This window comes from Herpailurus yagouaroundi, unplaced genomic scaffold (genome assembly GCF_014898765.1).
Source record: "Herpailurus yagouaroundi ecotype Mexico unplaced genomic scaffold, PumYag 165, whole genome shotgun sequence".
Lineage (NCBI taxonomy): Eukaryota > Metazoa > Chordata > Mammalia > Carnivora > Felidae > Herpailurus > Herpailurus yagouaroundi.
In genome coordinates this window covers 23,847,616-23,862,874 of record NW_024412406.1, presented here as the reverse complement: position 1 = coordinate 23,862,874, position 15,259 = coordinate 23,847,616, and positions in this window count along the sequence as shown.

The following is a 15,259-nucleotide window of genomic DNA, read 5'->3' as shown; positions in this document are numbered from 1 at the left end:
TCTCTCCTTCAAAGATAAATAAACATTATTTTTTTTAAAAAGTACATTTATTAATTTATTATCCCCTATTCTGCCAAGTAGAATAATGATTCAATATGGAATAATGCCAGGCACGGTGGGTGGTCAATAAATTTATTTGGAAAGTGATGAAGTGGTATGCCATATGTATCTAGACAAATAGAAGAATGTGGAATCTGATAATTTTAGCCTCTTTTTCCCATTGGTGATGAGAAAGTACTCCTTAAGCAAATAAATATATCTCAGTATATCCCTGTATCCATATCTATATCTAATTTCCTTTGGATACAAAACAGAAAAAGCAAAGAAGGCTGGTTTAAATTCAGAGATACTCAATTTAAAAACAGTAATCTCCATAATGTCAATATCATTAAATGAAAGAGAAAGAATAAAGTTGTGGGGATCTAACTGTTGCCAAAAAGATATTTTATTTCGTTGATTTATCTGAGTCAACTAGTTTTTTTTTTCTCTTTTTGCACCTATTTTGTAGTCTGTTTTAGTTGAACACTTGTTTACAACTGTCAAATCAATTTGGTGTCGAATAAAGAGCTACCACTGAGCTTGCATATTATGGACATCTAATGGCTTTGGAAAATAGAGTTACGGTGAATTATTTAGAGATACTGTCTGGCATTATTGTGAAAAGAATATCTTCTGAACTTTGAGTGTTTGAGCTTGTCACTATGGATCCAGGAAGTAGAAGTGGAATGATCTAGAAACATCTAGTATGGTTGACCGGTTGATTGTGCGACTCTATATCTTAGATCGTGAGGGATGAAAATGTTTTCTTCTTGACTCTGCTAAATATCCTGGGTCCTGTTTTTATCTCATTCCCCATGGACCCTGCTCCAAATAATGTACTTGCTTATTGTGTATCTCACAGAGTTTTCTCTACCAGGACTATCTTCGCACCATTCTTCACAATTTGAATAATCTCTGATAGTTTCCACTTCCTCCTCCAGTTCTACGTCTTCTCCATGCATTGTGTCCTGCTAGACTGAACGTCATGAGCTGGCATCAGTGGGTTATCTGCCCTTGGCTCTTGGTTGTTTCTGCCAATGGGTGGCACCATCAGGAGATCATAGGGCCAAAAGGCCACAGCCACTAAATTCTCTTCTGAAGGCCAGAGCTTCTGGTAAGTGCTAGATCACTAAAGCTGTTTCCGTCCTGTGTACTTTCTTGTACTTTGCATGTACAGCTTCATTATATTCTTTCAATTACCCTTTTTATTTTGTATTTTTAAATTTTTTTTAATGTTTTCATTTTATTTTTGAGAGACAGTGAGAGAGACAGGGCATGAGCAGGGGAGGGGCAGAGAGAGAGGGAGACACAGAATCCACAGCAGGCTCCAGGCTCCGAGCTGTCAGCACAGAGCCCGACGCGGGGCTCAAACTCACAAACCGCGAGATCATGACCTGAGCCAAAGTCGGTCACTCAACCGACTGAGCCACCCAGGAGCCCCTAATTATCCTTTTTAAATGTGGCATCTCACTCCCTGTCCAGATTCCCTCTATCCCTTCTGGTTTTTAAGAGTGCATATTGTGGGGCGCCTGGGTGGCGCAGTCGGTTAAGCGTCCGACTTCAGCCAGGTCGCGATCTCGCGGTCCGTGAGTTTGAGCCCCGCGTCGGGCTCTGGGCTGATGGCTCAGAGCCTGGAGCCTGTTTCCGATTCTGTGTCTCCCTCTCTCTCTGCCCCTCCCCCGTTCATGCTCTGTCTCTCTCTGTCCCAAAAATAAATAAACGTTGAAAAAAAATTAAAAAAAAAATAAAAAAAAAGAGTGCATATTGTTTCTAACTTTTATAAGCAGAGTAGGTCCTCGATGAGGCTCAGATTGCCTCGTCAATATATTTGTTTTGTCCATTTTCTCCATCTTGTCCCTAGAGCATTCTGACCATCATTGATTACATGTTAGGATTATGTTTGGGACAGAATAGAAAAAGAGCAAATAATGTTGCTTCAACACGATAGAAACTTACATATTAAAGAAGTCAAAACGCAGGTGCCCAGGGCATTTATGCAGCCCTTCTGAAGGCATCAAGGAGTCAGACTGTCCTTTTGAAACCGATAACGAAGGGTTAATAGGACTAGTAAGTGCAACAGCAACTTCTTACCCAAATCTTCTTCTTCTCAGAATGCAGCCTGCGACCAGGTGTCTGTGCTGTTCTTGCCTGACGCCATGATGACAACATGTTGATTTAGTTTATTGCCGAGATTCAAGGCTTTACCAAGAAGCAGGCCAGAACCGGTCAGGACCACTGACCTTTTCTTTGAGAATGCCCGAATGTTCCCTGGGTGAACTTTCGAAGGGCCTATAACTCCACTCGAGGAGCATACTAAGGACACCATTTTTCAGCTGATGTAGAGCAGGACAGCATATACAGAAGATCGTGCAGGCATAGACAACAGAATGGCTTCAACCCTTCCCTGCTAAGTTCTTTATTTGATTTGAAAGGCGCCTAGCGCCTCTGCCCTATACCCAGACCCTTTTTCCGTTTGCCCTTAAATAGCTCTGACTGTCCCCTTTCAGGAAGGCAGATTTGAAGCTTACCTCTTGCCTCCTCATTTGGCTGCCTCTCCAATAAACCTTTTCTTTGATGCACCGCTCAGTGTCTCAGTGATTGGCTTTGCTGCCCACTGGGCAGATGGAGTTAGGTTTGGTTACACTTTCGCTACCCCGCCTACCTCGGAAGATACCAGACGACTGTTGGATTTCTAGGCAATATATCTGTCTTGGGGCAGAAGAATGGGGGGAAAGAAAGAGTTGGGGTTTGCCTTTTCCCTGTAAGAAGACACCCCGAAATATAGCATCAGATTCTGTGAAGCTTTCAACACGTTTCCTACTGACTATGACCACGAAATAGATAGAAAATGTTGACAGTAGTGACTTATTATGGTTTCTTATTTATAGAAAGTGGATCGAATTATCCTATCTTCACTTACTCCTCTTCCTTCTTACATTATTCCTCCTTAACAGTCTTCAATATTACTTGCATCCTAACAAATTTAATCTATTTATTTAAAGATATCAGGGGCGCCTGGGTGGCTCAGTCGGTTAAACGTCCGACTTCGGCTCAGGTCATGATCTCACGGTTTGTGAGTTCGAGCCCCGCGTCGGGCTCTGTGCTGACGGCTCGGAGCCTGGAGCCTGCTTCGGACTCTGTGTCTCCTCTCTCTGCTCCTCCCCTGCCCATGCTCTGTCTCTCTCTGTCTCTCAATAATAATAAATAAATGTTAAAAAAAATAAAGATATCCAATCATCTCCTGCTAAAAGCTAGCGTTATCGTTCCTGTCCTCATTCTCTAACTTTGTTGCAAGGATCAAATTCTCCTTCCTCAAACTTCTTGCTTGGCTTCTGGCTGCAATGTTTTCCTGTTTGTCCACCACCTCGCTGGATGCACCTGTTTCAGTTTCCTCTGATGGCTTCTCTTTCTTGCTTCCCTCAACTCCTTCTTACCATTTTCTAAAGTTTTTGGCTTCCATTCATCTCTAGCTGCATTCCTTGACTTAATGATTAAATATAATCTTGCAGCTGAATTATATTATTCAATGCCCCAAACTTTGGCCCAAACTCCAACCTCATGTCTCTGAACCAACACTTAAACAATTCCTCAACATTTCAAACATGATATGTGGAGCCATAATGCTCTCCCTTTCCAAATAATTCTCTTTTACATCTTTTCTTTTTATCGACACCATGCCATTTTTCCTAGTCTCTTAGACACAAAACTTTGAATCATCTTTTATTGGGTCATTTTGTTTTTTAAAAAAATTTTAGTGTTTATTTATTTATTTTGAGAGAAAGGGGAGAGTAGGGGAGGGGCAGAGAGAGAGAGGGAGAGAAAGAATGCCAAGCAGGGTCTGTGTCGTCAGTCCGGGGCCCGACGTGGGGCTCAGTCCTATGAACAGTGAGATCATGACCTGAGCCGAAACCGAGCTCTGGAGGCTTAACTGACTGAGCCCCCCAGGTCCCTCTGGGTCATTTTGTTTTATCTACCATGTAGTCTATTGGGCATTTGTTTGAAATTTCTTTTACCTCCATTCTTTCTTATCTTACAATCAGCCAGATGTAAATACTAGGTGCTAACTTACTATAAAAACTGCCCCCACCATCTTCCTGTGTGCAGCTGTTGGTGTCTGGGTGTATACGTGTGTGTGTGTGTGTGTGTGTGTGTGTGAGTCTTGTTATTTTTTTCCATATAGTAATAATAGCTTAACATTTATTGAGCACATACTATACGTCAGGAACTCATCCACGTATTTTATATGTAGTAGCTCATTTAATTCTCGCAAGACCAAATGAGAACGTATTATTGCTATTTATATTATTCAGATAAGGAAACAGAGGCGCTGTTTCCTTGGCTTGTCTAAATGCCATGACTTGTCTAAATGCCAATCTAGCAAATAGAAGCCTGAGACTCAAGCCAGGTAGTGGAGATCAGAGTCTGAACTCTTAAACTTCCGTTCTATTGTCTCTTCTGTTGCTACTTGGCTAATGGATCATGCCACACTACAACGAAAAATCCTTTGGTCTGCCTGTGACATCAACGACAAACTCATCAGTCTCGTTTTCTTGGCTCTCTGTAACCCAGCCCTACCTGATACACCCAGCTCTATTTATCATTGTAGTTTAATATATATAGTGTGTTTATTGCTTGTTTCATTTTCTCAGTTCCCCAAATTCAATGTCTTCTTCAGGCTGCAGTGTACTTGTTTTCTCCTGGAGTGGTATTTTCTTGTTCCGGTATCTTGGCAAACCGTGTCCACTCTGGCTTGGCTCCAGAAAGCATGTAGCCGAGGACTGCCACTGTGAGGCCTGTCCCTCCCCTGACTCATCCCCAGAGTGGAGGCCTCTCTGGGCAAGATGAATGAGGACAAGGAAAGGCACTCCGCTTTGGTGACCTCTTCCTGTCGTCCTTTAAATCAGAACTCAGATGTGATCTACCTTGTGAATTAACCGTTGATGGTAATTACAAAAAAACAGATGTTTTCCGCAAGACTGTGTGTATGGGCAAAGCCCCTCCTTTTGAGGTTGAGGAAATGGAAGTATGTTGTATTTAAATAGTAGGCCATGTTTTCATAGGTTCTAAGTAAGAGAACTGGAATAAAAATCTGGTTTTCTGCCCCGTAAACCACTGTACCCTTGTCACTCTAGGCATGTCTTGGAATTGCGTAAGAGACAAACTGGGTGCTTCCTTCTTCCTCCTCATGCTGACTCAATCATTGTCTCCATTGAGCGTCGTTGCAAAGTTTCATTCGAACAAAGAGATCTGCGGCTAAGACAACTTTGAGATCGAGTGTGTTACACCAGGGGTGGCAAGCCACGGCTTGTGGTGCCACATCTGGTCCTCCACCTGTCTGTGTACGGCCCCCAGGCAAAGAATGGCTTTGATTTTTAAATGACTACAAACATCAAAAGAAGAGTAACATTCCGTGGCGTGCGAAAGTTACATGAAATGGAATTTCAGTGCCAGTGAATAAAATTGCATGGGGATATGTCACCCTCATTCGTTTATGTCTGGTCTCCGGCTGCCTACAACGGGTAGAATGCCGACACTGAACAGAGAGCATGTGGCCCACAGGGCCTCAAATACGTCCTCTCTGGCCCTTTCCAGAGCACATTGCCCACCCTTGTGTTGTACCATGCACTGGGCTCCTCTTTTTCTGAACTTCTACACCGTTTATAATTCACGTCCTACAATTTAGCTGCCTGTGTGACTGGTGTGACCATTTCAAGAGGTTTTAAGGATTGTTGCCTGTATTCCAACTTTTGCGCTTTCCGCTAGACTTCGAAGCTCCATGAAGGCAGGAGTGAGATCTTATACAGCATTTTCATCTATCCTCCTTCTCAGTTATGTAGATAGCTGGTAACATTATTGATTGAAAGGAGAGGTGTATTTTTGAATGTATGACAAATCCGCACTGAAATTGGTCAAGCCAAATGCATCACGCTAGTTTCCTGAGGAATCGGAGACACTGCATTAGTTTGCTGGGGCTGCAATCACAGAGCAGCAGGAGCTTGGGGCCTTACGCAGCAGAAATTTCTCTTCTGACGGTTCTGGAGGCTGGAGTCCAAGCCGAAGGCATCAGCAGGGTTGTTTTCTCCTGAGGCCTCCGTCATTTGGCTGGCAGCTGACTGCTTTTTCTCTGTGTCCTCACATGGCCTTCCCTCAGCGTGCAAACAGCCCTGGTGTCTCTCTTCTTGTAGGACATCGGTCCTATTGGATTAGGGCTCCACCCATACGACCTCACAGAACCTTAATTACCTGCCTAAAGCCCTGTTTCCAGGTACAGTGAAATTGGGGGGTAAGGCTTCAATATATGAATTCGGGGAGGTCATAATTCAGTCATAACAGATATCAGGGGATACTCTTTTAGGATGCTCCCTATCTAATCGGATTGTGATATCCTGGAGTGAACATAAGCAGTGAGTGAGCATAATGCAATGGTTTTATTGTCAGATTGATCAATACTAGTTTGACATTTAACACCTGACTCTCTCTGTTATTAGTACTGACTCTGACTGTGTCGGGCCTGATTGATCCCTTTTATTTTTCCTGTTTCTCATCTCTAGAATGCAAAGGCTTCATGAGCTCCAGACAACTCACATTAAGGAACAAAGGACAACACCCGAGACCTTGAAGGAGAAGGAAAAAAAAAAAAAGAGAGAGAAAGAAGAAGATTGTATAAAGTATACAAGCATTTTCAATAGCTTATAATGTCATCTGAACATTTTTCTCTAACTGTAAGTGGGAACATCGAAAGAAAAACAACCAAGCAGACCCCCTGTCACTGTGAAGTGGTGTCAAACCTCACTCGGCTGGGACAATGACTTGAGGCTGTTAATGGCCACCACTGAATGTAGTCAGGCCTGGTCTCCCGGGCAAGACGAGGCCCAGCAAAGGCTTTGTCTAAATAAATGTGTTACACACAGAACAAACTTACTGACTTTGTCACAGAAAATTTAAAAATTACATAACTTCATAAAGAATAATTACTTAAGATTTTGAGGTGGGGAAAAAAATATAGAATTATTTTTAAACTTAAAAGTGAAAAAATTGGCCTAACCTAAAGAACATATGGAAGAACACATTTCTGAATCACACGCACACTGCTAAAAAAAAAAAAAAAAAAAAAAAAAAAAGTCCTTCTCTAGTCTCCGTTTTTCCCCTACCACTGAAATGCCGATTCCAGTTCCAAGTATGTAAATCCCACCACGAAGGTCTCTGAGAGTGCGGTTGTTCAACCAGAATCACAACTGTAGATTTCCTCTCATTGCCAACTTTGATTCCGGTTCTAGATCTCTCTTTCAAGCCACTCATAGCTACTGGTTGCAGGGGGGGATGGCGGGGAAGGTAGAGGTGGGAGTAGGGTGTCTGTGTGTGTGCATGCACACGTGTGTGTATGTGTATGTGTATGTGTGTGTGGTATTGGAGTTGGCAAAGAGGTATGTTCAGAAGAAAATATGAAAAAGATTAAGCAGTGTTTTTGAAGCATTAAAATAACATTTGATGGTTTACTTAGAGGACTCCATACTTGATTGAAGGAGACTGAGTCCCCAAATGGGAAAAGCATGGCTGGGGGACAGCAGTCAGACCCAGACCCCAGTCCCAGGTCTGCTCTGCCCTAGCTAGAGGGACCTTGGGGAAATTGGCTTACATCTCCAGTTATCCAATCTGTACACAATAGGACTATTGTTTCTAACACAAGGGTGCATTTTTAAAACTTGTTATTTTGCAACAAGAAGTTACAAAAATAGTGCAAAAATCGGTGAAAATAGCTCCAAAATGACCTCATTGAGACCGAGTGCAAAATGCAAAATGGTTATGCAGAAAGAATGCAAACATAGTTACCAAAATAGTGAAAAACAGTTCATTTTTTGGATGAATAGTTCCATATAATTTTATCACGTGCACAGATTTGTGTAACCACCACCTAATTGGAAATCAAAACTGTCCCATTACCACTTAGAAACTCCTGAGGGTGGTTTTGAATGCTGAGTAACTGTCACAGCTGGTATACTCCTATGACTTCCTTTAAGGGGAATGTTTCATGATTTTTCCACCTTTAGGAATCTTAATTGTGATCATTGGGTAGGGTCTTTCTTGATATAAGACATTTTGTCATAATATTTGGGAAGTGTTTAAAATAATACCTCTTTGGAAATGACAAAAGGATTTGTTAACAATTTCTGAACTCGCTGTAACAAGAATAGTAATCAAATTACTGTACTGGAAGAGACTCTGAAGGTTAGAGATAGATTCTGAGATAGCTAGGGAATTTGTGCTGACCCTAATTTCTTTGTTTCTCCAACCAACATCTTCTGGGTGTTCTATGTGGTCAGATCTGTGTAGGTAGCCACCTTCTTAACGTCAGAGCTAGCAGTTTCTGCCATACAGCTTTGAATCTTTGGTGACCCGACCCTAGGCTGCATAGATTAGAAGTTCTTGCTCTCATGAGTTCATCTGTTCTTCCATAAATATTTACTGGATGCCTTCTCTGTAGCAAGCACGGAGACAGATGCCTGAGAAACAGAGATGAGTCCCTGTCCTGGTGGAGATTCAAACTCAGCAGGAGTATGAGAGTAGCAGACGAGCAATTACGAAGGGGTGAGCATTAGAGATGCAGGAAGTGATATGGAGGTCCCAGGAAGGGTGCATAACCGGACCCTGTGGAGGGTCTTGGAAGGTTTCACCAATAAAATAATATTTAAGCTGAGTCCTGAAAACTCCAAAGAAGTTAGCTAGGCAAAGAGAAAGAGGAAGGGGAGGAAGGGAGTCAGCCACATACAGTGAAACTGATGCACAAATGAAAGCATACACCTGGTATGGATAGACGAGAGGGGGTGATGGCAAAAGGTGTGCCGGAGAGGAGACGAGGCCACGCCACACAGGTCCTTTGCATGAGCTTGACTTAGGGGCTGTGTCTCCATGCCTGAGATGACATGCAGCCCCCACTGGCATAGACTCAGGACACCTTTGCCTACACCATCCAGCCCGCGTGCTCTCTGTTGAGTGGGACCCTGGCCCTTAATCATGCTACTAATCTTATGAGGCTTATCCCACACAGAGTGGGGACTCTGGTTCTGGAATGTTCCTACTCTTGCTCTTGTTATGCTCATGTAATGTTTATCCTTGCTTTCTTTCTGCTTTGATTTGATTCTTTTTAACTTAAAGGAAACCTCCAAAATGAGTTTGTGTTTGTAGAAACTATTCATTTCTGTTTTTTTATAAATGGAGTTTTATACTCCTGTTTCTTCTTTTTCAAAATACAAATCGAAATTCAGAGAAACAAAGTACCAAGAGCCAATTTACTTTTTCATTTAATGTAGAAAGTCTATAAGAAGTGATACAGATACTAAAATATTCACGTAGGATTTTAAAAATATAACATAGGGAAGAGTAGAATACTTCAAAAGAGAATATGTGTTCCTGGAGGAACAAGAAAAATGATGGACTGAAGCAAATCTCAGGACGCAGATTTTATAATGTCTAAAGGATATTGACTCTGACACCAGTCAACCACAATAAGTGACTAATTTTATTATAGCCTTTGGAAAGAACTCTACACCCCAGGTGATGGTACAACTATAAAAATTTGACTGGAGTTCTCTCTAGTACAGAAGATTTTTCTTATCTGTCCGGTTATGGCTATAGTTTTGACCTTCTTTATGTTACTCTTCCAGAGAATATTCTTAACTCTACCCTGAAGTTCCTATCTCAGGGTATTTTTGAAGCAACTGCATGAGTCAAATGTTGCTATCAGGGTTAAACTCTTGTGTTGCCCTTAAAGTAAGGATTTTTGAAAAGGGATATTTATTTACTTCTAGCCACTATTTTGTTAACATGTGTTCAATTTAACAACTCTCTCTTTGAGTGTCCACCATTGGGAAATACAAATTTGGCATTCCATCCAAAAGAATGTGGAAGGGTCCAATTTGGGCCATCCCCTGAACTTATCAAAGCAAATGTTTCCAGCTTGTTCTAGGAGTTCTGTGTGCTACATTCTGCCAGCAACTGCTTCTATGAAATGTTCAGGGTGTGGAATCCATCTCAATATCCTACTAATAAAGCCATGCCCTAGAACATCTGTCAGGATTTCTCTCATTACCAGTTATCTTTTCTGAGTCATGAATATAAAATGTATGAAACGAAAGCAACTATCTATTCGATACTAAATATGAAATAAATTCAATGAATCTGGTCAGAACTTCAGTTTAACTCTGATTTTAAAAAATTATAGATAAAATGATAGCTTTTGACCTAAACGTATTCAAGGTCTGAGTGTTTCACCTTAAGAATGTCTACTAATATCTCTTAAGGTGATTCGTCTATAAGTTATAAGCATTATTTGTCTCACAGTGTTTTTAGACAACTTACGTGATTTTAGATGTGTGTATATTCAAAATTAAGCTAGCGAGGGAGTCAACATGGCAGGGAAGTAGTGGGACCCAAACTTCCTTTGTCTCTCAAACACAGCAGTATTGGGGCCAGAAGACCTGAAATTCCAGGAATTCAGACTACAGAGTGACAGAAACATCTCCAGAGGCCCATGGGGACAACTTGTTGGGCAATAGGTACGTGATTACGAATTGGTAGAGATAAAACGGGTGGCATAGACACAGAGGGGGGGATCTCCTTCTGTGGAGGGACAGAAGAAAGAGAAAGAGAGGCTGTGGAAGTGTAGGACTGTATCTGGACGAGAGAAAAACGTCCTCAAACCATGGACCCGATGCGGGAACAGAAAAAATGGAGAAAGAGCCAATTTCTAACTTGCAAGTAGCTTCAAGAGTGAAGATCTAGGATTTCAAGGGTTTCTCTGGACTTGGGCTGGCCACGCAGTGCATGTGCCTGGGGCGGGGAGGGGAGAGTCAGCCCCAGGCTCAGTAGCAAGTTCAGAGGTGCAGTTGGAGAGAGCAGCCCTCTCCATCCAGTGCTGTGGGAAGAAGGTTTATGGTCGCTCCAAGGACAAAAGACCCTCGGGCACCCACCAGGTGCCTGCCCACCTTTGTTGGCTGGGCACTACCCTGGAACTGGGGTGTGGCAGAACCCCGGCACTGTGAGGATGGCCTGAACAGAGCCCAGTCCAGGGAGGGGAGACTGGGTGGTCTCCATATTTCTCCCCATAACCAACATGGCGGGGCTTCACGGAATGGACAGCAGGCCCACAGTACGCCAAACCAAGCCTACACAAACCAAGCCCTTCCGTGCCTGGTAACTGTGGATCTAACAGAGCAAGACTGACACTGACCTAACCAGATGACCCCTCCTCCAGACCAGAACAGCCAGCAGTTCCAAGGCACCATCAGATATTGGTTCAGCATTTTTGCATTTTCTGATTTCATTCTTGGTCATTTCATATATATATATATATATGACATATATAACATATAACATATTTTTTTTCTTTCTTTTCTTCCTCTCATTTCTTCCCTTCTCTATCTCGGTTGTCGATTTGTTTAAGCAGACATTTTTAATCTATTCTTTTTACACCTCTTATGTATCTCCTTCATTCTCCACCCCCCCCCCCCCGCCGCGGACTAGGAAAAATATTCAGCCAAGAATCCTTTATCCAGCAAGGCTGTCATCCAGAATGAAGGAGAGATAAAGACTTTCCCAGACAAACAAAAACTGAAGGAGTTTGTGACGACTAACCCAGCCCTGTAAGGAACCTAAGGAGGACTCTGAGAAGAACGTTGCAAAGACTACAAAGGACCAGAGACATCACCATGAGCATAAAACCTACAGATAACACAATGACACTAAGTCCATATCTTTCAAAAATAACTCTGAATGTAAATGGACTAAATGCCCCAATCAAAAACATAAGGTATAAAGAATGGATTAAAAAAAAACAAGATCCATCTATACGCTGTGTACAAGAGACTCATTTTAGAAATGAGGACACTTTCAGATTGAAAGTGAGGGGATGGAGAACCATCTACCATGCTACTGGAAGTCAAAAGAAAACTGGAGTAGCCATACTTATATCAGACAAACTAGATTTTAAACTAAATTTGTAACAAGAGATGAAGAAGGGCAGTATATCATAATTATAGGGTCTATCCATCAAGAAGAGCTAACAATTATAGATGTTTATGCCCCTAACTCGGATTTACCCAAGTATATAAATCAATTAATCATATATAACATAAGCAATCTTATTGATAAGCATACAGTAATTGTAGGGGACTTTAATATTCCACTGAGAGCAATGGACAGATCATCTAAGCAGAAAATCAATAAAGGAACAATGGCCTTGAATGATACACTGGACCAGATGCACTTGACAGATATATCCAGAACTTTTCATTCCAAAACAGCAGAATATACATTCTTCTCAAGTGCCCATGGAACATTCTCCAAGATAGATCACATACTGGGTCACAAAACAGCTTTCAATAAATACAAAAGAATAGAGATCATACCATGCATATTTTCAGATCACAACACTATGAAACTTGAAGTCAACCACAAGAAAAAATTTGGAAAGCCAGAAAATGCATGGAGGTTAAAGAACATCCTACTAAAGAATAAATGGGTCAACCAGGCAATTAAAGAAGAAATTAAAAAAATATATGGAAGCAAATGAAAATGAAAATATGACAGTCCAAACACTTTGGGATGCAGCAAAGGCAGTCCTAAGAGGAAAATACATTGCAGTCCAGGCTTACCTCAAGAAACAAGAAAAATCCCAAACACAAAACCTAACTACACACCAAAAGGAACTAGAAGCAGAAGAGCAAACTAACCCCAAAGCCAGCAGCAGAAGAAAAATAATAAAGATTAGACCAGAAATAAACAATATAGAATCTAAAAAACAGTAGAAGAGATCAATGAATGTTAAGAACTGGTGTTTTGAAAAAGTAAACAAAATTGACAAACCCTTAGCCAGACTTCTCAAAAAGAAAAGAGAGAGGACCCAAACAGATAAAATCACGAATGAAAGAGGAAAGGTCACAACCAACACCACAGAAATAAGAACAATCATTAGAGAATACTATGAAAAATTATATGTCAACAAACTGGACAACCTGGAGAAAATGGACAAATTCCTAGACACCCACACAGTACAAAAACTCAAAAAAGGAAGAAATAGAAAATTTGAATAGACCCATAACCAGCAAAGAAACTAAATTGGTTATCAAAAATCTCCCAACAAATATGAGTCCTGGCCCAGATGGCTTCCCAGGGGAATTCTAGCAGACATTCAAAGCAGAGTTAATACCTATCCTTCTCAAGCTGTTCCAAAAAATCAAAACGGAAGGGAAACTTCCAGACTCATTCTATGAAGCCAGCATTACCTTCATTCCCAAACCAGAGACCCCACTAACAAGGAGAATTACAGGCTGATATCTCTGATGAACCTGGAGGCAAAATTTCTCAACAAAATACTAATTCAAAAGTATATGAAAGGAATTATTCACCATGATCAAATGGGATTCATCCCAGAGCTGCAGGGCTGTTTCACTATTCACAAATCAATCAATGTGATACATCACATTAATGGAAGAAAGGATAAGAACCATATGATCCTGTCAATCAATGCAGAAAAAGCATTGGACAAAATACAGCATCCGTTCTTGGTAAAAACCCTCAAGAAAGTTGGGATAGAAAGAACATACCTTAACATCATAAAAACCATATATGAAAAGCCCACAGTTAATATCATCCTCAATGGGGAAAAACTGAGAGCTTTCCCCCTGAGATCAGGAACATGACAGGGAAGCACTCTCACCATTGTTGTTTAATATAGTGTTGGAAGTCCTAGCCTCAGCAATCAGACAACAAAATTAAATAAAAGGCATCCAAATTGGCAAAGAAGAAGTCAAACTTTCATTTTCACTGATGACATGATATTCTACATGGAAAACCTGAAAGACTGCACCAACAAGCTGCTAGAACTGATACATGAATTCAGCAAAGTCACAGGATACAAAATCAATGTACAGAAATCAACTGCATTTCTATACACCAATAATGAAGCAACAGAAAGAGAAATCAAGATATCACTCCCATTTACAATTGCACCAGAGAACCATAAAATACCTAGGAGTAAACCTAACCAAAGATGGAAAAGATCTGTACGCTGAAAACTATAGAAAACTTATGAAAGAAATTGAACAAGACACAAAGAAATGGAAAAACATTCCATGCTCGTGGATCAGGAGAACAAATACTGTTAAAATGTCAATATTACCCAAAGCAATCTGCACATTCAATGTAATCCCAATCAAAATTGCACCGGCATTCTTCCCAGAGCTAGAACAAACAATCCTTAAATTTGTATGGGACCACAAAAGACCCCGAATAGCCAAAGTAATGTTGAAAAAAGAAAACCAAAGCAGGAGGCAACACAATCCTGGACTTTAGCCTCTACTACAAAGCTGTAATCATCAAGACAGTATGGTATTGGCACAAAAACAGACACATAGACCAATGGAATAGAATAGAGAGCCCAGAATTGGACCCACAAATGTATGGCCAACTAATCTTTGACAAAGCAGGAAAAGGATCCAATGGAAAGAAGACATTCTCTTTAGCAAATGGTGTTGGGAGAACTGGATAGCACCATGCCGAAGAATGAAACTGGACCACTTTTTTACACCATACGCAAAAATAAGCTCAAAATGGATGAAAGACTTAAATGTGAGACAGGAAACCATCAAAACCCTAGAGGAGAAAACAGGCAATAACCCCTTTGACCTCAGCTGCAGCAACTTCTTACTTAACACGTCTCTGAAGGCAAGCGAAATAAAAGCAAAAATGTACTATTGGGACCTTATCTTCTGCACTGTAAGGGAAACAGTCAACAAAACTAAAAGACAAATTGTGGAATGGGAGAAGATACTTGCAAACGACATACCGGATAAAGGACTAGGATCCAAAATCAACAAAGAATTTACCAAACTCAACTCTCCCCAGACAAACAATCCGGTGAAGAAATGGGCATGAATAGACACTTTTCCAAAGAGGGCATCTAGGTGGCTCACAGAAACATGAAAAGATGCTCAACATCACTCACCATCAGCGAAATACAAATCAAAATGACATTGAGATACCATCTCACACCAGTCAAAGTGGCTAAAATTAAAAACTCAGGAAACAACAGATATTGGCGATAATGTGGAGAAATGGCCCTCTTGCACTGTTGGGGAGGGAATGCAAACTGGTGCAGCTGCTCTGGAAAACGGTGTGGAGTTTCCTCAAAAAAAAAAAATAAATAAAAAAATAAAAACAGAGT